The sequence below is a fragment of the Pleurodeles waltl genome, chromosome 2_2 (assembly GCF_031143425.1).
Source record: "Pleurodeles waltl isolate 20211129_DDA chromosome 2_2, aPleWal1.hap1.20221129, whole genome shotgun sequence".
NCBI lineage: Eukaryota > Metazoa > Chordata > Amphibia > Caudata > Salamandridae > Pleurodeles > Pleurodeles waltl.
Window position 1 is genome coordinate 318,314,952 of NC_090439.1, and position 27,708 is coordinate 318,342,659.

Below are 27,708 nucleotides of genomic sequence, written 5' to 3' on the forward strand. Positions count from 1 at the left end.
CAGTCTAATATCCCTAGCCAATATGTGTTAGTTATTTGTGGGTTGAACTGTAAACCTCATCCACGAGTAGGGTTTACCATAATGCGAACACAGAAAAAAAGATAAAAATCAATGCGCACAACAACTGTGTTTCATGCAAACACTTTAACACATACAGTAACATTGTTTCCATAAATTCTAAATGCAAAAGTCACTAATGGGTAGTTTTAATGGAGGCTGTGATGCACAGACATTTATGCCATTTAACATTTTGAAATCAATCACATGAATACGACAGTTACCGTGGGAGGGAGGTAAGAGGTTAAGTCAGTGCAGGAACATAAATTAAACTTAAATACATGATTGAAATTACAGTTAAATAAATCATAGATCTCTGTTCCAGAAAAATCCCGTTAAAGGGTGGTCACACAGCCCTGTTGAGAATGACTACAACATCAGCGTCATCCAAGCTGATGCAATGCAGAAGTTCAAAAGATCCGAACAACCAAATAACCTGATGGCAAGCATTTGGGGATGCCTACCTTGAAGAGCCACAACGTTGGGCTCCAACTCCACTGCAGAGGAGGAACGTCCCCAAACTTTGTATCTTAGGAGACCTCAACATTTGTTTGACTGAAAGGATAGGCTCCTTGAGGGGGAGCAGCGCGGCCCCCATCCAACAAGCATTGCCCCGGGGAGCTGGTGGTCCCCGGAGCTCTGAAACAGACCCCCTTCACTTTCGTTACTGTAGCCCCAGGGAAGGAGGGAGGGGGGAGGTGGTGGTCCCCGGGCCCCTCTGCATTTTATATGAACAAAGCCCCAGGGAGCTGGCGGTCCCCAGGGCTGCTGGGGAATCCATATGCCCCCTCACATGACTTTACTGTTTAGCCAATGGGGAGGTGGTGGTCCCTGTGGGGCCCGCATGTATCATGAACAAAGCCCAGGGGAAGTGGCGGTCCCCAGGGCAAATATAAGCCCAAAATAGTTGCCAACATTTCCTAGTTGAAGTGTTGGCAGGCAATCAGAGCTCTGGATTTCCCTGCACAAGCTTGTAATTTTTGTCCCTCGATCTCATGACTCGAAAAGACTTCTTCGAAGAAAAACAACTTGTAACACTCCGAGCCCAACACTAGATGGCGGGATATGCACAGCACGTGTGTCTGCAGCTACACATGCCATCGAACATATATATATATATTTTACTGGCAGTTGCCAGTTGGTAGCTATAGTTAGGACCATGTTTCCATAGGAAAAGCATTTTTTGACTTGCCTATATCTTCGGCACTGTTTGACGAATCTTCACAAAGTTTTCCAAAAACAAAAGTGCGCATGGAAAGTTTTCGGGGTGATTCGTCAAGCGGTGGCCGAGAAAAACGGCAGGGGGTCAAAAAAGTTGTGTTTCATTGGATGGAATTACACCAAATTTGGCAGAAAGCTAGCTTTCTGTACACAAATTATGCTTTTGCCTATTTGATGTAAATCTGTTAAGTAGTTTTTGAGGTATTAAAGGGAAAATAAATGTGTATATCTAGTGATGCGGATCCTTCGTGACAATTCTGTGATTAGCGCTGCGAATTTGCGAATGAGAGAGATACTCATGGATTCATTTGTTTACTCACAGTACAAGTGAGACACTCTGGTTGCACTCATAAATCCACTCAGGCACTCATGCACTCACTCACAGACCCGCTCAGACCTACACACTGACTCAGAGACCCACTCAGACCCTCACACACTCACTCACAGACCCACTGAGGCCCTTAGGCAGTGTCTCCCAGACTCAGTGAGACCCTTGCGCACCCACTCACAGACCTACTCAGTCATGCACCTAGTTAGACATACTCAGACCCTCACACACCCACTCTCAGACCCACTCAGACACTCGTGGACCCACTAACAGACCCACTCGGATACGTACTGAGACACTCATGAAGCCACACACAGACCTACTCAGACCCTCATGTAGCTAGTTACAGACCCACTCAGACACTTCTGCAGCGTCTCACAGACCCACTCAAACATTTTTGGACCCACTCACAAACTCACTCAGACACTCATGCAGCCACACACAGACCTACTCAGACCCTCATGCAGCTAGTTACAGACCCACTCAGACACTTCTGCACTGACTCACAGACCCATTCAAACATTTTTGGACACACTCATAAACTCACTCAAACACTCATGGACGGACACAGACCTACTCAGACCCTCATACAGCCACCTTCAGACTCAGTGAGACCCTTATACACTGCCTCACAAACCCACGCTAACCTTCATACACTCACTCACAAACCCACTCAGTCATGCACCCACTTACAGACCTGCTCACTCTCTTACACAGCCACTCACAGAGCTACTCACTGTTACGCACCCGCTCACAGACCCACTGAGACACTTACGCACCCACACACAGACCTACTCAGACCCTCATGCAGCCAGTTACAAATCCAGTCAGACCCTTATGCAGAATCTCACAGATGCACTCAAACCCTTATGCACTAACTCACAAATTTAATCTGACATTCATGGACACACACACAGATCTAATCAAACCCTTATGAAGCGTCTCATAAATGCACTCATACCCTTTATGCACCCACTAACAAACTTACTCAGCCACTCATGGACGCATACACAGACCTGCTCAGACCCTCATGCAGCCACTTACAGACCCACTCAGACCATTATGCACCGTCCCACACATGCACTAAGAATGTACTGCATCCTCTCACAGACACAATCATACATCTACTTAAAGGCTTAGTGAGACCCTTATGTACTGCCTCATAGACCCACTTTAATCCTCATGCACCCACTCAGTCATACACCCCCTTACAGGCATACTCACACTCTTATGCAGACACTCATAGAACTACTCAGACCCTTACGCACCCACTCATACCCATTGAGACACTCATGCACCCACAGACCTACTCCAACCCTGATGCACTCACTGACAGACTCACTCAGATGGTTATGCACCTACACAAACCCTCACGCACCCATTCATGGACTCACTCAGACACTCATGCACCCAAGTTATAGACAGACCCCCTCACACACTTATGCACCCACTCACAGACCCACTCAAACACTCACACACTCATTCAGAGACCCACTCAGACCCTCACTCACCCATTCATAGACCCAATGAGACTCTCAAGCACCCACTCAGAGACCCACTCAGACCCTAATTCACCAAGGGCCAGATGTACGAAGCATTTTTCAAGTTGCAAAGGGGCTAATTGGCAGTATCGGCCCGTTGGAGACTTCAAAAATGCTTTTTGGGATGTAACAATCGCAATATTGGGCTTTGCGATTTGGTATTTGGTATTAGGAAGGGGTGTGTCAAGGGAGTCCCTTCCTAATACCGAATCCAAATGGTATGTATGATTGTTTTGTGATGCGAATGCAGTCGCAAAACAATCACAGTTAGCACTAGTTTCAAACTGGTGCTAACACATGGGACCCCTTCCCCTTTGTGAATGGCAGAATTTTTTTTTTCAGAGCAGGCAGTAGTTCCACGGACCACTGCCTGCTCTGAAAAAAATGAAAATAATTTTCTTTTCATTTTTGGTTTTGAAATGCATCAAAAAAAAAAAACTGCTTTATTCAAAAGCAGTCACAGACATGGTGGTCTGCTGTCTCCAGCAGGCCACCATCCCTGTGAGGGCGGCCATTCCCAATGGGGTCGCAAATTGCGACCTACCTCATGAACATTCATGAGGTAGGTCATTTTGCGACCCCTTTGGGAATCGCAAACAGTGTAAAGTACACTGTTGTACATCTGGTTTAGTGGCTCGCACATTGTAAGTCTCTAAAACTCGCAGTTTGTGAGTCGCAAAACTGGATCTTTGTACATGTGGCTCCAAGTCACAGTCCCAAACACTGACACACCCACTCAGACACTCATGCACCCCCTCACAGACCCAGTAACAGCCCCACTAAGACCCTCATGCACCCCCTCACAGACTCAATCTTACACTCATGCCCTCACTCACAGACCCACTCAGAAACACACACACGCACTCACACACCCACTCAGACACTGACACACCCACTCTCAGATCCACTCAGTCACTCACTTTAAGACCCACTCAGACTGACTTGAACATAGTGTATGCAAGTCTTTTTCAAGAATTATGGGCATAAGGTGGCCCTGAGATGAGACTTTTAGCTCATTGTACACATATTATAGCTACACGTACATGTGGATGCACAGTTTTAGGTTGGAAAAGAAAACTCTGTTGACTTCATCTGTGAAACGGACACTGTCACTTCTATATATACCATTCATGTGAAAGCACAGGTTGTTGTTATATATACAGCCCATCTTATGGTCCCTGAGGAATGCAGAGACAGTTTTATTAACATGTTTCCTGGGTTTGTCAATCTGAGAACAGAATTGATTGGACCATTGCCATTTCTGTCTTTCACATATGTTAGAGTATACAAAGACAGTGTGAGGGAAAAGTTTCATCAGTTGCACAAAGATATCCTTCATTATGATTTCCATTCCTACCTCAGTCAATGTGCCTGGGTCATTACCACCACAGTGCACAATCATGAGGTCAGGGAGTTGGCAATGTCTAATGCTTTCAACCAGTGGAAGCAACTGGTGCTACTTTAACCCACTCTTTCTACAAGCCCCCCTAGCCCAAAACACACAGCTGTACCAACAATCCACACTCCAACCATTTTTAAGTGAAGTGGTAGTAGCAGTCAAGAGAAGGCTGCATCTGAATGAGAGTGCTGAAAATGGGATGCAGTCAAAATGGAGGTGTACTCATGATTTTAAAAAATGTGGACTTTTGATTGGGTATTGTGAGTATGTAGATAACTAAATTTAGGTCGTTTATTCCTAAAGATTAGTAAGTATTTTTTTCATTGGCCCTGGAAAAATAAATTGTGTACTGTAGAGTTACATATGGTTTTGATTCTGTACAGTAAACCACACCTGCTGTAGCTTTTTTTGTAACTAGTATGACCCTTCAAGAATGTGCAGTGAACTTGTAACCTATAGGTTCCAGTGGGTTGCTATGGGCACTGTGCTAAGAGTGCACTGGGGGAAAGGTCTTGAAGAGATACTTTTGTCTTTCAAAAAATTAAAAGAGATTGTAGTCATTATTTTGTGATAAGTGGTTACTTTCCTAGAGAGGAAACAATAAAAAAGTGTACTATGCTCTTGATATTATAAAAGGATGAAGATAAATGTGTTTTGAACACCTGCTTTTCCGTGAATATGTCGTCATCATCGCAAATAAAGTCGCGATTAGAGGGAAAAAAAGTATAGTATGCTGGATTCTTTGGAAAAGAACATGAAAGAGTTAAAACATTGCAACCATTCAGATATGTGCTTGCAAATCTAAATGATGAAAGTTATGCTTTTATTTGCTCATATGAATTATCACACCGTGCAAAGTTGAAAAGGTTGCCATTTATGTTTGCTATGCTTATTGTTATGCTTTGTTTTGACAATGTCTGAGAGTATTATATCTATCTAATCAGAGCAAAAAAGAAATAAAATATTTCACGAACATACTCAAGTTTGAGGTATGTCAATTTGTTTTCATTTTGAGAAAAGAAAATTGGTAATAAATGCACATCTTTGTGAGATTCTTAAAAGAGGGCATTGTAGTAGTGTGTTTATTTCTAGGATAATATTGTAGGTAACGCTAAGAATAAGGATGAACACCACAAACTAAAAAGAAAGGAAATGTATGATGTTAGTAAATCTGTGAAAAAAAATGTTGTATGTATTGGTGACAAAGTTAGAGTTAAATTACCTGGAACAAACAAGTCTAGCACATCTAAGTTCAGTCCTATATATGAAGTTGTTAAAGTATATAAGGGGGCTGTCAAACTTGATGATGGGCGAATCTGGAACTTGAATAGAGTTGTTGTGATATGATTTGTGTGGGGAGGAGGGTGGTGTAGTAGTGTGTTTATTTCTAGGACAATATTGTAGGTAGTGTTTTGTTATAGTATTTCAATGTAGGATTGTATTCTATGTTTTAGGAGCATTTGTGTTATTTATGATCTATTTGGTATCTTCCAGCTTCACCTGTGGCATTTGGTATCCTCCTCAGCTGGACAGCATTCTGTGCTGGACAGTTGATGGTGGTGGAGGTTTGAGTGAAGACTGGAGTTCCTGTTTTATTATTTATGAATGATAACTGAAATAAATCTGATTTCAACTTCATCTGCGTGGACCTACTCTCATCTTCAAGAATGATACCACATTCATAAAGCATATAGAAAAGTATTGGAAGTACATGAGAAGATGTATTTATTACCAGGTAACTAAGATGCAATTTCTCTGAGATGCGCAGTAAGTGTTTGAGAGGTTGGTTTACAATCTATTACCAAAGCAGTGCATATTATACATGTGCTGCTTATTGCATGGTCTAAATGCTAGACAAAACCTGCATGCTAAGGGCTAAACTTATATTGAACAATGTATTAATATGTGTGAAAGTTGTCATGTTTATACATGATGTGCTGCTCCCAAATAATATGGGACCTGTGGTCTTATTGCATTTTTTAGACGACGTGTATAAGTCTCAGTATTGAAAGGGGAAATACATGCATTGTAGAGGTATATGAAGGATATATATAGGTAAGTAGTCATATATTCTTCTCATGTATCTAGACAAATATTGGTTTCCAAAAGGATGAGGCTTAGGACTGCAGAGAGTGTGTCTGTCTTGTCAGTGTACACTGCAATTGGTGTGTAAAACTGCTTTGTGAAGTCTCAAAATCAAGTTTTAGTGCACATATCTCAGCTCTGTGACATGCTGTAGGTATGCCATCAACTATGTTGCATTGTGCTTAAGTGAGTATTTTAGAAACGTACTTCTGCTCTTTCAAACCCCTAAGCCAAGCACTGTGTAGAGTATAGCAGTGAACAACAAAGTGACATTTATGTTTCCAATCCATGGATGCTGCCTCTCAGCCACTGACAAACAGGTACACTTCTACATTCACGGACATACTCACAAAGCACTTATGTGTATTAGTAATAGCAAAGGCAATTCCAGATATACTCATATACCTTTCCCTAACCTACCGGAGGCTGTACAGTATATATTTAGCTTCCTATGTAAACGAGGTATTCACATAGCAGCAGAGTTACTCAAATTCCTCATGACACCACTAGAGCCAGACAGGTACAGGTATATAGGCAAGTACTAACACAATGTTCAACTTCCTACGTATTGACTTCACAGTCAGACAGGTTCTAAGAGGCATTCACATAGCGACAGGGTTACAAAAATATCTCATGGCGCAACTAGCGCTTCACAAGTACATTTTAGTCATATACATAGGCTAGTGTTGACACAATCTTTTCATGGATCCAGACAAATCATGCTTTTCTGAAGGATGAGGTCCAGCAGTGGAGAGCTTCTGTATGCTGTTTCAGTGGCCACTGAAACTGGCCTGTAAACCTGCTTTCTGAAGCCTCAAAGTCATCCCCTAAGCTTAAGTGAGTATGAAACATACTTTTCAGTTTTAGAAACCTACTTCTGCCCTTTCATACCGCTAAGCCTAGCACTATGTAGGGTATAGCAGTCAGCAACAAAGTGCAATTCATGTTTTTTAAGTATGGACGCTGTCTCTCAGCCACTGACAGACAAACAGGTACACTTTTACATTCACTGACATACTCAGAAAGCACATGTGTGCAGCAATAGGAAAGGCAATTATATTACAGTAGATGTTTGCATCCAGACAAATCATGCTTTTATGAAGGGTAAGGCCAAGCAGTACAGATGCTCTGTGTGTTCTGTCACTTGCAACTGAAATTGCATGTAAAATTGCTTAGTGAAGCCTCAACTTCTCCTTTCTTTGCTACTACAGAGAGACAACTACATTTATTCATCTACATATTCAAATACTAACAATCTTTTCCTGGAGTCAGCTGCTAACCTGTGAAATATACCAACTCTCTGTCATGCTGTAGATATTCCATTAAGCATGCAGCAATCTACTTAAATGATTAGGAAATTCACTTTTTTTTACATAGATATTAGAGTTACACCGTTTCTAAAACAGGTAGCTTCATATGGGTAGGTGTACTGACATATGTTGCTGTACTGCTAGAGACATGTATGTTAACTCCTACATATAGGCAATTACTAACACAACATTTCATATATCTAAATAGTGCTTCTCTGAAGGATTAGGGCAAGTAGTGCAGAGGCTATGAGTACTGTGTCACTGGCTACACATGTTGTGCTATACTACTACTTTGTCCAGTCTCAAACTGACATTTTATTGCAAATATCTCATCTTTCTGACATGTTGTCGGTATTCCATGAAGCATGGTCAAATGTACTTAAGTGAATAGCAAACATAATTCTCAGTTTTATAAACATACTCATACACTTTCAGATCCCTAAGCTAAGAAGTATATAGAGTAAAGAATATGACAAGGAATTGATAGTAATATTTCCAAAGTGTGGCCTGTGTCTCAACCTGTGACAGAAAAAGACACTTCTACATTCACTGCCATACTCAGAAAGCACTTTTACACGCAGCTCTAATAAAGGCAACTGAAGATACACTAACATACTTCTTTATTCTGTAACACAGACTGTCAGGTACATATTCAACCAGTTACATACAGATAAACAGTCATACTGCTGCTAAAGAAGAAAGTCAAATAGTGGAACCTGTACTAACAAATCTGACTGTGGTACTAGAGGTAGACTACTATATTTATTCAGATATATAAGGAAGTACTCAGATAATCTTTTCCTCTTTAAAGGCAAAAAGTTGTTTTTTAAAAGGTGAGGCCTAGTAGTGCAGACTCTTGTTAGTGCTCTGTGAGTGTTCACTGAAATTCACCTGAAGAACTGCTTTGATGGATAATAATGCAGTCCTTTATATTGTATTTAAGTATTTGAAGATTTTAATATACAAGTAAATAGTTAGAAATTAAATGCACCTTTTTTATTAGTTTTCAGGTGCAAATATCTGCACAACTACACAGAGTCCCAATGCCATCAAGAAGTGAGAGGAAAAAAGGAAGAAAAACAAAAGTACTACCTCCTTAGAACTCAGGAACACAAAAGGGGAGAGTGCTGATAACGTAGTGAAATAAAAAAGTGTTGCTGGTAAGAGAACAAAGTAAGTTCTTAAAATTGTATGTCGTCACCTTGAAAGACAGCACACTAAAGTGCAAAGTTTGACATCAAAGAAGAAAGAAGTAAAAGTACATGATATAAGGAGAAAACAATCATACAAAGAACAGCAGAATTTAACTAGAAGACAGCGCCAGTTCAAGGAAATAAGAGAATGTTCTGTAGTAGAGTAATCCAGAAGAAGGAGAGAAACTATCAGACAAAAGGAATGTGTTGATAGTACACCTGATAAGGCGTTTGCTCTGAAGAGGAAGGTGTCTGTTTTGATTTTAAAGTTAATGAAAACACCAGATAAAATAGTGTTGAGCTTGAGGAGAAAAAGTCAAAAGAAAAGACTTATATACAAAAGTAACTTTTGCAAAGTTTTTATTGGGGAATAGAAAGATACATCTAGTAGTGAGCCTTTCCTTACTGAAGAAAGCTACTTGCAAGAGAACAGACTACTGCTTGCAGTTGATGAATCTGGACGGTGTTATGAAGTATAAGATGGTTTTCCTACTGAGAAAAAGATAATGGTACCTAGGAATGTAGAGGAAGCCATACTTGAAGACGTTCAAGTGAGGCACAGACAGGCCCCTGTTTATAAGTGGAATTGTAGCAGTATTTGTAGTGTTCGTCAGCAATCAATTGACAAGTCTGAAATTTTCTAGGTCTCTTTCCACGCAAAAGTCATTCACTAGCATGTTTGTAGAAGAAAGTGTGACAAAGCACCTTTCATAATTTTAGAATGTTAGGTGTACACCACTCTAGAATGCAAACTTTAGTTAGGAGATTTTACCATGTGAAGACTCCTGCAGTATATTTAGGAGAAATTAATAGAGCTCTTTTGCATAGAACAGTAGCAGAGGTAGAAAAGGTTTGTGATGATTTGCAGTTCCATTTCTTTGGACCTCAAGAGGAGTGCAGAGAAAATGAACAGTTGGAATCTGCAAATATAGCAGAACAGGCGATATCTATTAGTGTAGATAACTTTAATTAAGAGATTAGAAAGTTTAAAATAGTTTGTGCAGAAAAAAACCAGACTGTACTTCATATGCTGCAGATGCACTCACTACAAAACACAAACTCATTATGTTACTGTATCTTAAAAAACTGAAGAAGAGAACAAAGATAAATGGTGAGAATTTACAGCTATTTATTTGTAGAAGAATGGTGTGATTGCTGCTAACCACAAATATTGTTATATTAAATTCTAGGAGTATAAAATATCAGCTAGAGCAGTGTTTAACAAGTTATAACTTATTTGAGAAAAACTGCAAGACTTGAATATTTATGAGTCTATACTTATACAATATATACCCCCATTTCAAGCAATTGTTCATATGAAGCCAATGACAGGAACGTTGCCTCCAACTGAGCTCCAGAAAGATCTAAAGGTGGAGTTTTTTTTATTTGCCATTCGATTTTAAAAAGAATGTTGAAACTGTTGGTGTGGAAATAGATTTGGAAGAGGGACTTCTTATCCTAGTCAATGATGTGCCTAATAAGAGTAAAATGATATGGCAAAAGTTAGTAGATGTTACCAAAGGTAAGAACGCAACATTATATCTGGTACAAAACAACATTTACTGCAGAAATCTAGATGGTCTTTCAGATATTTCATAGATATAGATGATGATATAGTGGCATCAAGAGGCCAAATTGAAAAGGTGGGTCGAACAAATCAGAAGAACTTTATGAACACTACAGTATTCATCCCCTACATTCTAACAAGATTGCAGGCGATGCTATTGAGCTATTCCAAATGAAAAAAAGCAAAAGGGGCACCATTAAGTGTGTGTGAGAAAAGTTTAGAAGCTCATTGCCTCTCACAACTGCTTCCTACTGGAGTAGGCAGTAGGTATGATGACCGGCAGCTGCTCAGTACACTATATTCAGAGGACCCTAGATTTCAAAAGTGTATTCCTTATATATTTCATCTACTATTTAAGAGTGACTTGCCTGGGTTATCCTATGAAGTTAATCACATTCTAAAATCAGGAGTAAATCTGCAGAAATTGACAGCAAGGGAATTTGTTGATAAAATAAATGAAAAAAGACAAACACCTTGAGTACAATTTAATCAATCTGATGGCATGTCAATGTGGTACAAATGAATATTGGTATCGTCGCCATGATGAAATAAAATGCATGTTGAGAAATCTAGATCACCTACTTGGTTTGTGACACTCACTTGTGCTGAATATGCATAAGATGATCTTCTTGAATTTTTACGTGAAGCAAACTCAAACATAAATTATATTAATCTGAAAACACCAGGAGAACTCTGTTAATTGAATCTTGCAAACTTTTGCAGATATTTTAACGACTGATTTCAAGCAATGATGGCTTTCATCTGTAACAAAACGAATGCACGTCTTGGAGAAGTTACTGATATCTTTTGGCTGAAAGAGTACCACGCTAGAGGCGCTCCACTTATTCATATGCTGTGATGGGTAAAAGATGCACCAAAGTTTGAATCAGACAGACTCGGTCTTGTCTTACATAGAACAGTATGTGACATGTACTATCCAACAATAAACTTCTTAAAAGGGATTGAAAATTCAAGTGCTACAATTTCAAACTCATAGATGTGGTAAATACTGCTGACAGAAATACAAAAGCAAATTGTTCTATACAATGTTAGTTTGGATTTCCACGTCCTGGTATCTCAGAAAGAAGAGTGAATAGCTTTTCACTGCAGTGTGACACACCTTGAATTGGAAGTAACCAAACAATACGTACAACCACAGAAGAACAGAATATTCAAAATATATAAACAACTACAACCATGTTATTTTAAGGATATGGAATGCAAATATGGATATACAGTTTGTTGCACATGATTCTATTGGTGTAGCTCACTATGTGACTTCTTACATAACAAATGCAGAAAAGTCAGAGATGAAAGAGGTGTGAGAAGAGATTTCAGCAGAAAAGAGCCTCACCAACTATTTGTACAGTTATCGTTTAAAAATTCCTTGGCGCAGAGAAATTGGATCTAATGAATGCACAGATAGGTTGAGCTCTGCAAGTTTGTTCTAAATGTCTAGAGGAATTGTGTGGGTAAGCTTAGGCCTTGCCAACAGTCATAATAGAGTATAAAATACTTTACCAGAAATAGAGTAGCTTGCAGAAGTTGATCCTGAGAGTACAGACATTCTTAAGACTAAAATGGTGGATACATACTACCCAGAAAGAAGTGTACCTCTTGAAAACATGTGTTTGTATGAAGTATTTCAGCATTACACATATAGAACTAATTTTACGGGAAACATTGAAGATAGAAAATTTGCAGTTTCTGGATGTGATGGTTGTTTGGCAAGACACAACAAAGGGAATCTAATTAATCACAGGAAGCTTAGTTGCCAAACTCCAGACAGAATAGAATTGTTCTACTTGGCCCTTTTATAACTCTTCAAACCATGGAGAAATGAATGAGAACTACTTGGACACTATGACTGTTATGAAGACTCATTCAATGCTGTAAAATATACCATTCAGTGTTCTGTGTTTCCAACATACTTGCAGATGTTGAAAGATGAGGTGGCACAGAAAGAAACCATTGCTGCTGAAATAGCCAGGGAGAGTTCGCAGAGCAGCCAAAGTTCTGTACCAGGAAGAGAAGATCCTCTTGGAGAACCAATTATTGAAAATGAAGCAGCAATAGCTATGAACGAGGTGTGGATTGCAATGCAGCAGGCAATAGAGGAAACTGGATTTTGAACAGTTAGTTGATCAAATGAACAAATGAACAGAGAGAAATGTATAACAAAGATAAAACTAAAATAAAGCATGGACTTCTGCATGAGAAAAAACTATGTGAGTGTCCTACATATAAACCAATACTAGCACCAAAATCCTCACCCAATTTGAAAAGAAGACAGCACTTAGAGACAGAGGAGAATTAACTTCTGTTTATTTCATGAGGCCACTCCGGATAGAATACATTTCAAATGATAAACAGCATTGATCACCTACTGAGCGCCATTTTGTTGTCCATTTAAATACTCTCCTTTAGCACAGAGCAAAAGAAATACTCCCAGATTGCAATTAGCAGCAAAGTTTAAAATGCAGTTGAATGATCACATTAGAATCAAAATGTTATCGCCTCAAGATTGCTCAAGCAATCTCAACATGTTGTAAAAATCATTTTTTTTCATTTTCAAGTGCAAGTGTGCACTAATTAAGTTGTGCAAAACTGAGTTTCGTTGGTAAATAAAGTACAGCCCCAAAGGGGTAAACCTGTTTGTTATGGTCCTTGGCTGCCATACAATCCTCATATGTTCCAAAAACAAATCCAAAGTGCTAAAAGGATAACTCATTATAAAAGAACACACAACAGCTGTCTCACACTCATTGCAACATCCTTTTCAGACAGGTTCCTTCATGTCTAGCCACCAAATTCATCAAAGTTCATCAACTTGTTTATCTCCTTTCCCTCTGTAGCAGTGTAATCATTACTCATATAATACCATATCAAATTATTATATAATATAAATCAATATTATTGTACATCAATGGATAAGCTGGTACTGGCAAATGCTTTCTAATTAAAGTTCTCACCAGATATTTACCGAAGACTACTGCTTCAAATTTGTGATGTGTAGTAACAGCATCAACAGGATTAGTTGCTCATAACATTAAGGGAATTACTCTGCATCGACTACTAATGCTATCTATTGAACATGACAATAAACTTGAATATCAGAAATTATCTGGTGAAGCTTGCCATGATGTATCAAGAGAATTTAAAAAGATCATCATTGATGAAGTGAGCATGGTATCGAACACAATGCTTGCTTTCATACACTTTAGGATGTCACAGGTTCTAAGGACAAGCTATGATGTACTACTTGGAGGAAAACATGTAATTTTCTTTGGTGACCTAAACCAACTCACTCCTGTAAAAGGACAACCAAGTTTCAAAACTCTTCTTCATAATGAAACAATCAATTTCCTAGGAAGTATTGGTAACATGACCATTTGGTTAAACTTTGAGTACAAAGAATAAGTAAAAAACTATGCAGCAGGCATTTGATATGGACTATGCAGAGATACACATAGACATTAGATTAGGAGTTATCACAAAACAGGGGAAAGGTGCTGTGGAAAGTCGCTTATTTAGTAATCTTTTCCCAAGTGACACTACTTCTGTTAAACTAATGTTCAATTTCATCAAAGAACAGAAATCTATAATGTGTTTAATGTCAACACTTCAAGAGTGCTCTAATTTAATGAGAAATTACTACAACTGGAGAAAAAAAAAGACATTTTAGAAATTAGAGCTATTGACAAAATGGAGGATCAAGGAATCACAATACTACTGACAGATAAACTACAAGCAACATTGGATTCTTTGGAGAAATCAGTATTCAAAACTGCAGGTTAGAGAAGCAAAAACTGCAAAAACTCTCAAGATATTTTATGACAGAATGTAAATGTTGAGGAAGGCTTAGTAAATGGTGCAATGGGTAAAGTTGTTGATTTCGTTAATTTTCCGAACAGAGATGAAGTAGAATTCTTGGCTATAAATCTTGATCAGGTAGTTGAGGTGAAGAAGACTGGCTTGTGTTCTGTACGTTTTATACTTGTAAAAGACATACATCCCATGGCAACAGTTTCCTCTGTCCTTAGCATGTGTGGTAACCATCCATAAACCACAAGGTTTAAGTGTAAATGCAGCTTTTGTTAACATTGGAAGTTCTGAATTCAAGGAAGGAATATGTAGCATTATCATTAATTAGAACCTAGTCTGGATTGTGTTTGATTGTCTTTGATGACAGTAAAGTTAGTGCTGATGTCAGCTATGTAAGAGAATACAACTGGTTAAAAACTCTATACTCTCCTCATTTAGGCCAGTATCCAATTTATGAAAAACCCATACTCTGCCCAAAGTGGAAGATTACAAAGCAAACTATGAACCTGCAAGAAAGGAAAGGACAGAAAAATATAACAGGCAGTGCTAAGAAGGGGAAAAGTGGAAAATTATGGTGAAATTGTTGTTTACCAATTGGAAAACAGTACAGGTGTCAACTGCTATGCAAATGTCGTTCTCAATGTACTGTTCCATTTACCCCATGTAGTAAACCAAATTGAACAAAAGTTAGATAGGATAATGTGTTGTTCACTATATAATTTGCTTTAACATTTAATAAGAGACAGAACTATAATACATTTGTTTCAGGGATTCAACACCTTTTAGACACAAGTACAGGATAAAAAACATTAACTTTCAACATTCCACAATTTATAATGGTCACTCCTGGAGCCTTAGAAAAGAAGTGAACACTGATGATCTATTTGGACTAAGTTACAGATAGGACCATCAGTGTGAAGACTGCTCATTTACATCTACTATTAAAATCAATTCTGAACAATTTCTTAACTTAATATTACCAGATTAAAAAACTGTGCCTTTTGAGAAATTGTACAGCAATGCTAATCAAAATACACCCGAACTGCAGAACTGAACTTATGTCTACATTGCTTCTACATAGAACAGGAAAATACGTTATAACAATGCCACATCATTGCAGATCAGATGGTACCAAATTGGAAACTCAAATTACAAACTTTAAAGCTGGACAAATCACTTTTAGGAAGAATGTTTGCTACTTTCGCTGTCATCTTTCACAAAGGAGTTTATACAACCTCTGGACATTACACTGTATATTTAAAAAACAAAACTGGATGGACAGAATGTAACAACAGAAACCTGAAATACAAAGCAAAAGGTCCCTTCAAATTACACAACTCACATCTTCTGTCTCTTAAACCTAAGTTCTAAGGAAATATTATGGTTAAAGAAACTGCTGTACTGTGTTTCCTTGACAGGCTTCAATCTTGTTCAGACATTATACGGCCTAATAAGGGTAATGTTTTCAATAAACATCATCATGTATCAAGAGTCCTTGTAATATTATACAAAGGAGTTAATATATCAGCTCTATAAAATGCTATCTAAATAAACTGTAAAAATGGCACAACATACTGAAACAACAGCAGCTCTAGGTTGAAACAATGACATTTCTTAAAAACTTGAAGAAAAATCCTTTTTTATTTCTCCTACAAAATGTCTACATCTTAACTGAAGAGAAAAACTAACTGTGAAATGTTATATATATTCATTATCAACATCTTACACATCACTTAGCCTACCAGGGATAATGTTTTTCAGAAGGGTTGCTAAAAAAAAAATACTACTTTACATTTATTTCTGATATTGTACAAAATATAATTATTAAAGAACACTATTAAAATCTAGTTGTTTAGATTACTGTAGTAAGTACATAGAAAGTCACTAATTAAAGAAATGTAGTGAGTGCAATGCATAGTGTCACTTATTTGTAGTGATCTACTGTGCAGCTTTGTTTTTTTTTAATCCATTGATTGTTTTTTCCCCCACAATGAAGCTTTATACAAACCACCAAGATACAGTGAAGGAAAATAAAAGCTGAGAACAGAAAAAATAAATAAATTGATACTTTAACTACACTGTAATAATGCTTTAGTAATGCAATGAATATTATTACGTTTGTGCAACTTTGAAGTATAAATAATAACATGACTTTCTCTTTTGTTTTTTTCCCAATAGTTGCTGCAGTTCGTCAATGTTAAGTATCTTAAGATACTTTTTCAAGCATTTACATGTTGCTGACAAATACGATGGAGACTACTTTTAACCATACACAAAATTTGGCTATAGCGATGTGTAATTTTTTACCTATTTTATAATACAAGTTTCAGTATTATTCCAGCATTGTTCATGTAAGTATAGAACAGTTTAATACATAATTCAACTAATATCTCATAGAAACATCCATAAACATCCATACAATTATTAACTCACAAGTACCCTACTCATAACCTCACTTACATACCCATACACCACTCATACAGTCGTTCAGGCATTCGTACACCATTGATACAATCACCTAGTAACTCGTACATACACTAATACACTCAGTTAGTATTCTATATATGCACTTATTCAGTCAATCATCCATATGTGTATTTAGAACCTATTCACTTATCAATACAATCTCTGATGCACTCAGTCACCCAAATACCACTAATTCACACGCTGACTCACTTACACAAACACAGAAACGCTGCTTCACTCACACATGTACCACTCTATCACCATACAATGACTCATACAGTAAATCACTAAACCCCTCTTCCTTTCACTTACTCACATATGCATTACTCACACACTCAGTCATACTTGCACTCATGCACTTACACACTTATCAATGCACACACTCATACACTCACTCAGTGTCCCATAAAACACTAATTCACTCACTCACCAGCCATACATGAACTTATACATACAGTGAGTCACACATGCACTATTTCTGTTCTCTATCACTATGTTAGTTCACATATACATTCATTCAGTCTCCCACAAAGCACTCATGCCCTCACTCACTCATCCATACACTCATGAGCTCAACGGATGACCCATGCACCACTTATACACTCACTCATTCACCCATATATACACTCATACACTCAATCAGCCATGCACCTCTCATGTAGTCATTCACTCATCCATACAGTGAGTCACCCATGCACCATTTGCAGCCTCACACATTAATACATTTGTTCACTGTCTCATACAGAACTCATGAATTCACTCTCACTCATACACCTCCCAAGCACTCACTCTCTCACCCATGTAGCACTCATGATTTCACTCACCCACCCATATTCACACTTATCCACTCAATCTCCTGAATACCTCACACATTCACTTGCTCACCCATACAAGCACACATACAATCACAAAATGAGTCAAGCACCAATCGTACACTCACTCATCTATACACGCAGTCAAACACTCAGTAAATCACTCATGCACCACTTATTCACTCACTCATTCACCCATACATGCAGTCATTCACTCAGTCATGCAATCATTCACTCATCCATGCAAACACCCATACACACAGTAAGTCACCCATGCACCATCTGCAGCCTCACTTACACACACACATATCAGCCATACATTTGTTCACTGACTCATACAGCCCTCGCAAATTCACTCTCTCACTCATCCACCTCTCAAGCACTCACTCTCTCAATCATGCAGCACTCATGCTTTCACTCACTCACCCGTAACCACACTCATTTACTCACTAAATTTCCCAAATACCTCTCACACATCCACTTGCTCACCGATACAAGCATTTATACACTCACTCATATACATACTCATACACTCTTCTAGTCACCCATGCACCACTGACACAATCATTCATACATGTATGCACTACATCAAACAAAACAGACATCACTGATAAATGTAGTCACCCTTACAGCACTTACGCACTCGTTCACCCATACACCAATCACACACTTACTCAGTCACCCATATACCTGACATAAACTCGCTTACACATAAACACGCATACAATTTTGTTTTAAGGAAAATGTTTTTGGAGGGTGGTTTGGTATTTTTTTATAATTGTTTTTTTCTCTGCTAACCAAGTGGCAACATGGATATCAAAAACTAGAACAAACAACAAAAAAACAGCAAACACTGAGATTCAAAATTAGAATCAACTTTTCTGGTGCTTCGCTGCATCACGCAAGACTTTCACTGACTGTTCTCCAGCAGACACAGCCTTGCTACCATCCATGCAGTACGTTGCCATCTGGCAAAGTTCCGGTGCAATGTCTCCAACTTGACTTTCAACTTCAACAGGCACTCTTTGTCCAGGTGCAGATGCTATTCCTGATGCTGTAGGTGTTGCACCAGCTTTCTCTGCTTTCTTGCTCTTCTCAGTTGGTTTATATGATACGTTTTAGGTGATATAACACAGACGTTGTACCACATTAATGCATTTTGTTTGACCCTCTAGACACTGACAGAGAGAGCAGATGACAAATTTGGCTACTGTTTTCGACTGTCCACAGGGGAATAGTTAAAAAATCCAATGCCACACTAGCTTTTCAAAAGGAAGGCCATTTATCTGCAGACTCTTCATTGTCCAGGTTTTCAGTATGTTTGTTCTGTTCTGGCTGTGGCACATCATCTTTTCAGCTGCCTCCTGTTGCCATTGTTCCAAGTGTAGGAAAATCTCCAAAAAGAAAAAAGTACAGTCTCTCCCCCTGTAACTGTAGACAGACCTCCAGATAACAGGTAAATAAGCAAATGGAAGCTTCCTCAGCAAAGAATAGGGTGTTGCCCCTTTGAAAACTGTCTTCTCCAATGATACTGTTGTATTTCCTGGTCACATGATCTTCGCGATTACGGACGTCGTTGCGATTATACAAAAACTAATAAAAATGAGTTTTGTCATTACAAATAACTTCATATCTAAAAGTTGAAACACCACAATAGTAAATCCCTCATACCAAACACTATGTGCAATATCTCCAAATATGTTACTTGGAAAACTATGTGGTTGTCGCAGTTAAAAACATCACTGTGATTATCGGAGTTGCCGTGAAAAACAAAAAAAGCTGTAAAATACTACCTTTCTGCAAAACCTATTATAGAAATCAAACTATAAACTTATGTTAGTAAAGCCCTATAAACAAGCAGTGTCTGTAGTATGTACATATACATTATTTATACTATCTGAAAACCCCATGGTCATTGTGGTTAACAACGTCATCACAACTACCGAGTCGCAGCGAATACAAAAAAAAAAACCACTAGAACAATAATTTACCTATAAAACTTCATAGAGAAGGAACACTTTAAATATGATCATAGGAAGCTCATCAGTGATACAATATATTACGTCATACGCAGTGCATATCATGTGCGTAAGTTATAGTTATCTGAGGTAATTATGGCTGCTGAGTTTCTATGGTTTTGCACCTATGATAGGTCATCTTAACTATAACGTCCCAGTAACCTATGTTTTTTCAGTAAATTTCGAAAGTTCTTTTAATTCTATTTCTGTCGTGTAACGTCCCTGTTTTTTTCAGTGAATATATATATATATATGTATGCACAGTGGCATCGCTGGTTCTACTACAGAATAAAGACACACAACCTGGGGAGGTGGTGGTCCCCGGGGGTTCTGCGTGGCCCCCCCTAAGTTATTCCCCAAGGCCATGGTGGGTCGATGTGCCCCAAATATGTTTTTTTATTATGTAGGCTGGGGATAAGGTCTGCCCCCTATATATATATATATATATATATATATATATATATATATATATATATATATATATATATGTATATATTTTTTTTATCTTGTCCTGGGTGGTGGTCTCCGGGAGGTTTGCGTGGCCCCCCTAAGATTTCTTTATTATGTAGCTCTGGGGAGATGGTGATTCCCGGGGTCTAGGGGGAGGTCTGTGCAGGCCCTCCATATATTTATTCTGTGGTGCACCAGCGAAGTTGTGGTCTGTGGGGCCTGAGGGGGGTACACATGCCCCCCCAAAAAAATATGTTTGAATAGGTGGCCAAGGGAGGTGATGGCCCCCTAAATGTATATATTTAATGTTGTTCCCGTTAAGCTCCAAACCCCTTTGGCTGTGCATCTCTTGAGGTATGGAGCTTAAAGTGGGTTGACCACAAGACCTGGCCACAGGTCAGGCCCTGCAGCAACTCTCTGCCGTAATTAGCCGAAGGTCGTGCCTGGTGCAGATTTAGGTGGTTATAGGGGGGAGCTGGCCACAGGCCAGGTGTCTGCAGCCAACCCTTGTCACACACTGCAAAAGGCATTGTGTGGCGCAGGATTGGGTGCTTATAGGGGGGTTGGCTGCAGGGCCTGTCCACAGGCCAGCGGCCAACCCGTCACACACAGAAATTCACTTAAAAAAAACAAAGGTTACAGAGATGTTATAGTTAGGCTAACATTTCAAAACGTACAAAACCACAGAAATGTGCCTGTTGTATTTAGAGTTATTCCAGGTAACTATAACTTGTGCCCTAAGGTAACTAACACATGCCCTAACCATGCACTGGTACTTAACCCAGATATTACAACACTCATGACATCTTTCAACATATTTGATAATATCACTGTAACATTTGTTGTAAAATTATATATAGAAAACTGTGCATGGTGAGGGCACAAGTTATAAATACCTTAGGGCACGACTTATAGTTACTTCTAATCACTAACTACAACAGGTAAAGTTCTATGGTTTTGTACGTTAAAAATGTGAGCCTAACTATAACGGCTCTGTAACCTTTGTTTTTTTAAGTGAATTTCTATGTTTTACGTCCCTGGTACCTTTGTGTTTTTTCAGTGAATATATATACACACAGGCAGACATATATATATATATATATATATATATATATATATATATATATATTGTGAAATGTGCACAATACATTAGTGGATGGTAGGATATAACTTACTAGGAGGGCTCACCTTCACTGGAAAAGATGACTTAACATTGCTTGGCCCACTGCTGTATCTGTTTGAACTGCGGAATCCAAGCAGTAATGCTGCGTAAAGGTAGATCTATTTTTTCAGGTTGCTCCTCTGCAGATATGTTGGATAGATACACCAGCGGACAACGCTTTCAAAGTCAATATACTTCTAGTAGAATGAGCTCCCACCTTAGTCCGGCGCGAAATGGCTGTAAAAGTGTGCCAGATTTTTTATGACAAAATTGTATGGCAGTGGTTATCCATCTTGCTATACTTTGTTTAGAAAGCAGATAACCTTTCCTAGGAGCACCTTTTTCCAGTAACAACTGACTGGATTTGCAGATCTGTTTTGTCTTGTAGATGTAAAATTTCAAACAAATCTTAACATCCAAGGAATGCAATGTTTTTTCTGCTACAGTCTATGGATCTGGAAAGAAAGTCCTTAGCATGACTGTTTCATTTAAATGGAAGTCTGATGGAACCATAGGAATGAATACTGGATTTGTTCTGAAAATCATCCTATCGCACCTGAACTGTAAAAAGGATTCTTGAACAGTGAAGGATTGTATTTCAACTACTTGTCTTGGTGTTGTCTGTGCCAGCAGGAGAGCCACTTTCCAAGAGAGAAACCTAATGTCTGTCTTCTTTATATGCTCACATGGGCACTTCCTTCTTTGTTAAATATTTAATAGCTATGGCGGAGGAGGACACTTTAGCAGATAAACCCTAAACAGACCTTTGAGAAATAGTTTGATGAGCCTGCTAGACCATAACTATGGAGATGTCAATGATCTTTTGAAATGAGATATAGCTGCTAAGTGAACCTTAATGGAGGCATGAGCAAGTCCTGGCTGTGCCAGATGTAGCAAATATGCTTGACCGTTGGCACCAGATGCAAAACCGTTTCTATTTCAGCCTGTAAGTCTTGTTGTAGTATCTGCTCTAGCTAAAATATCTCTGCATGCTTCTGGGATATTCAACTGTGCTAACTTATTGAATTCAGGAGCCAAGTTGACAAGTGCAGGGATCTTGGATCTGGATGAAGTTTTTGCTCTTGGTTCATGGTCAGCAGAGATGGAAGTGGTTGCAGTTGTATGTGTTGTCTTTCTGAAAAGAGAAGTAGCTCTGTGAACCAATGTTTCCTTGGCCATCTCGGAGATATAAGAAATATCCGGCTGGGCTCTGCCTTCATCTTTCTGAGAATCCTTGCGAGGTGGGGACCTGGAGGAAAAGCGTATGTAAAGATTCCCGACCATGCAATCAAAAACATATTCCCCCATGACCCTGGTTGTGGATGCCAGGTGTAGAAAAGGCATTTCTGATTTTGGGAGGTTGCGAACAGGTCTAGATTTGGCATGCTCCTTTGGTGGAAAATGTCTTCTAGCACATCCTGATTGATTTCCCATTCGCGGCAGGTGGTTTTATTCTGCTTAGTGTATCTGCTATGACATTTTTCTTCCCTGGCAAGTTCCGCTTTGAGATTTATGTGGTGACTGATCGACCACTCCCATATCCTTTGTAACTCTTAGGAGAGCGCTTGGGATTGTGTGCCCCCTTGCTTGTTAACATAGTGCATGGCTAAGGTGTTGTCTGTGCAGATGAGAACTGCAGACCCCTGTGTTGTCAGCAGGAAGGCTTGTAAGGCTGGATGTACTGCCTTATATTCCAGAAGGCTGTTATGTAGAAATGACTGAGATGGTTCCCATTTGCCGCTGACTTGCAAATCTTGATGAGCACCCCAACCCTCTAAGGAAGCCTCCCTGGTGATTACCAACTAGAAAACTTGGGGTATGAATGTTAGGCCTGTGGACTGATGTGCCTCCCGTATCCACCAGTAAAGTACCACATGTATGACTGGGGTGACGTGAACTATATAATTGAAAGATGCTTGCATTTAGATCTATTGCCAATCCAGTTCCTCTTGCAAATTCTGCATCCAGAGGTGGTAGAACTGTACCAAACCAAAGGAAACATGAAGATATTATCCCTAGCAGGGATTTGAATAGGAGAACTGAAAGCGACTTCTTTCCTTGCACTTAATGGGCCAAATGCAGCAATCATGATCAACTTTCTGGAGCTGGGTATGCCTTGTTCTTCACTGTATCCAGTGTATCCCATGGAATGTTATTCTTGTGGACGGCTGGAGAGCTGACTTTTGTGGGTCAATGTAAAGCATAGTTTGTGAAAAAGGCAGAAGCCTGCTTTGATTGCCCTCTGTGCAGATTGATGGAAAGGTGCCTTGACGAACCAGTCATCGAGGTATGGAAATACTTGGTGTTATGCCTGACTTAGGAATTCCGCTACTGGAGCGAGACACTGTGTGAAAATGTAGGGGGCAGTCTTCAGGCTGAATGGGAATACTCTGAACTAATAATGGCTGTCAGTTACTGTGAATCTCAAAAATGTTTGATGGCCTGGATGAATTGGGACATGAAAATAGACATCTTGGAGATCTTATGTTGTCATGTAATCCTCCTGGTTCAAAAGTTGTGGAATATCTTGGATTGTGACCATGCAAAATGTCTGCTTTTTGAGATATTTGTTCAATTTTCTTAAATCCAGGCTAGGTCATTATTCCCCTGAGTTGTTCCTGATCAAAAAGAAACAGAGGTAGAAACCTTTTCCCTTCTGTTTCCAGGAACTCTTTCTATGGCCCCTTTGCGGAGCATGGTCTGAACTTCTAGACCATGCAAATGTTTTGGCAGGGACTTCTGGGGTCAATCAGCCATGCAGAGGTGGCTGTAGAATGAATTCCAGAGTGTGAACAAATGTAGTCAACTCCAATACCCATTGGTCTGTTGTTATTTTCTTCCATTTTGGAAGGTGATTGGATATGTTGCCCCTGAGATATGCTGGAGGAAATGAAATTGTAGACAGTGCCTGTAGTCCGTTACTGTCGTCTTCCTGTGCCCTTGCCTTGTAGGTCCAGCTTTCGTCTCTGGGTTTGTCTTGTGTAGGCTGCTTGAGGACGTTGTTGCTGTTTGTACTGCGGGCTAAACTGCTATGACCCAGATTGATATGTTGGATACCTGCATGGCTGGTTAACTCCTCTGTATGAAAATTGCCCTCTTACCTGTTAACCATGAAAATAATTTTCCTTTATTGCAGAGTACCCATAGATCTTTCAGTATCCGTATCCGTTTTTATGGTTTGGAGGGCCCCATCAAAGTGCTTGCTTTAGAGAGCTTCACCATCATACTGCAGGTCAAAAAATGTGGTTTGCACCTCTGGTCTAAAAGAAGTGGCTCATAAAAGAAGTGGCTTTTAACCACCCCTGCCTCTGTAAGACTGCTCCCCCAGCTAGCTGCCTAAAATCTGTGGAGGCAATGCCCATGTGCAGTCTATGATTTCTGATGAGGTACGCTCGCCTTTATGCAGGATCTTCTTGGCTTTGGCATCATCTGTAGACGATCTAAATATGGTGCTATGTCTGACCAAATTTGTTGGTCATATCTTCCGAGCACTGCCAACGAATGTGCTGCTCATACCATTAAGGCCGACATTGAGAATTCCCAAAGCTTCCAGACGTCTTCCCTCCCTATCAGGCGGTGCTGATATTGGCGAAGATGCATTTTTTTGAATGGTGATAGGCCACTTGGTGGACCACAGAACACGTTTTGGGTGTCCAACTAGGCATGGTTGATACCTTCCTCCCATAAATAATGCAAAATAGGGATAGTCCGGATACTTTTCCGGAAAGGTTTTTTAAAATCATACAAGAAACAGTCAGATTGGAGGGGAATCCGTGGGTGGTGGTGTTGGAGATGAATGACTGAGAATGAGATAATCATTCTACTCAGTGTGGACGTCTCTAAGTTCCCCTTCCTCTCTGTCTTCATCTGAGGACATGCTACAATCACCTGGCATGTTTCTGGAATGTGGTGTATGCCTTGTGAAGGCCAATGTCGGAATATTTAATGTTGTTTGTGGAGTGGAAGGCTGCACTGGAGGTGTTCTATGAGGCGCTGTAACTTGCCTAGGAGAGGCAGTTGTAGGCGGGATTGGCTTGTGGTAATCTGCAACCATCATTTGCAGGTCCAATATCAATGCTTTTGAGACACATACCATGTTACTGGGGATATGCCTGGAACTGTTCTGAATAACATATGCTTTCTTGCCGAGGAGGGTAATATTCCTGGCCATAATACTGACTCCTCTTCTGCCTCATCATCATCTTGTTGATATTTTACATTTAGTTCTGATGGACGATGTGCCACTCCAAAAGGACCATCTTCATCAAGTAGATGACTGGGTAGTAAGGGTGACACTTTGCTTAGAGATGTATGCTCCGGCATCAAGGAATTTTTTTCCCATTTCTTTTGCTTTTCCCCACTGTTTTCTTTCTTATCAATGATATCGTCAACAGGGGTCTGTCCAGCATTGCAGATGAAATGGTTTTGACCGTCAATGGTGGTGGTGTTGTCCTCGACTGTGTAGAGACTAATTTAAACGTTAACGGTTTGAGCGCCCTAGACTGTGTCAACAATGTAGTTGTCATCGTCAGTGAACTGACCACTATCACTCTTGTTACCATTGTCGTGGTTGACGTTGTAATGGCAGTTGTTTACAGCGTGATAATAGATGATTTCTTCGTCAATTGTGCACTCGATTTTTTAATCGGGGTGCCATCGACCGTTTCTTAAACTTGTGAGAAAACTCAGGGGAAGGAGTAGAAGGTTCAGATTTTGATTTCCCTGGTTTTACTGAGGAATTATCATGTCCCTTATGCTTGTATGAGTGCCCTTCAGAGGGACTACACTCCTTTTAATGACCATTGTGGGTCTTCTTTGGAAACTTCTTTGGAGGGTCATGCATTAACTGACTTTCTGACCTCTCCCTCTTTGGAATCCTTTTGAAAGATGAAGCAGAGTCCTCACTGTCTACCCCAGAAACAGTATTTTCCTTGGCTTTGAACTTTGGAGCCACAGCAATAACCTCCCCTCTCTGTCTTTTAGGGTTTTTGAGGAAAAATTATGGCAGATCTTTAACTTGTGGGACGGGTAGAGGCAGTATATGCTTTCCTTGTGTTGGTCCTTAGAATGCATTCTCTACTTCCCAAAGGCTCTACATGGTCTAAAAAGACCTTTGTTTTAGCCAGTTCTAACACTATAAAGTCAGGTTTGAAGCTGGTGGTTTAGCAACACAAAAGGATGATGGACGGAGTGCTGAACAATGCAAACACTCACCCCCAGTCACAGATCTGGGTTTAATCCATCGTTCTTTTGCTCACAATGCCACCCCAGTTTGGACCTAGCCATATGCAAATCAGTCTTGAACCTGTTCCTCATGGGAACAGTCCAGCCTGAACTGCCAAGCCAGGCCCTCTGTGGACCGGAAACAAGCATCCTGGGACCAGTTTCAGGGTTTCACCCTTCATCAGCCAGGCTAGCTTGAATCCAGTGGCACAGTGATCAAGGAAGCAGATGGTAACTGTTAACAGCAGATAGATAAAGAAAAATTTCACTGAAGATTCAATAAAGGGTTGAAGTTAGCCGAGCTCTGGGGAGATTCCCTCACACGATATGCAGTAGAAAATCTGAGACGGAGGTCTCTTAGGGAGTGTTCTAGAGGGTGCTGCAACCTGATTGGTTGATGGTTGAATTTTGATCTCTTTTAAATGATAGAGATAAATTACTAAAGTGAAGGCTTTATTGCCTTCACATGCTATGTTTAACATTACACTGCTTTTCTAGATGTACTGTGGGACTCCACTTCGATGACGGGGAATGATTCAAGTATGTGAATCTATGAAGGATCCAATACTGGCGAAAGTATAATACAATGCTTCTGTCAAGGACTAGACACTTGAACAGTCTGTGGAGTCCTGTTCTACCCTGTCTGAAGAAAGAACGATTCCTCCCAGTAGCCATAGTGTCACTCTGCAGAAAATAATATATGCAAAATGAGTCAGGTATCTCATTAGGAGGGTCACATATAGGAGAATATTACACAAAGGGGAAACAATCCTCTTTGGTAATGTTAAGAATCTTGATTTAAGATAAAGATTAGAAATTATGTGAATGGCATGAATCAAAGTCCTCCAGAAGGAACAGGAAGAGGAAAAAAACAGGACAAATACCATTAAAAGAATCCAGTAGAAGCTTCAGCCGAAGGAGCAAAACCAGGGACAAAAATGGAAGCAAGGGAGACTAAGCACTAATAAATAAGGGAATGTATGCCTTGTTACATGTCCTTTATTTACAAACTGTCTCCTTCTCTATGATCGAACAGGTAATGGTAAACAAG

General features: G+C 39.6%; 1 protein-coding gene across 2 annotated transcripts in view; it reads right to left on the bottom strand.

Annotated features, from left to right (window-relative positions):
• The window catches only part of ATP9B (ATPase phospholipid transporting 9B (putative)), a 2,250,419-nt gene that overhangs the window by 1,577,856 nt on the left and 644,855 nt on the right, over nucleotides 1-27,708 (bottom strand). The window lies entirely within an intron of this gene.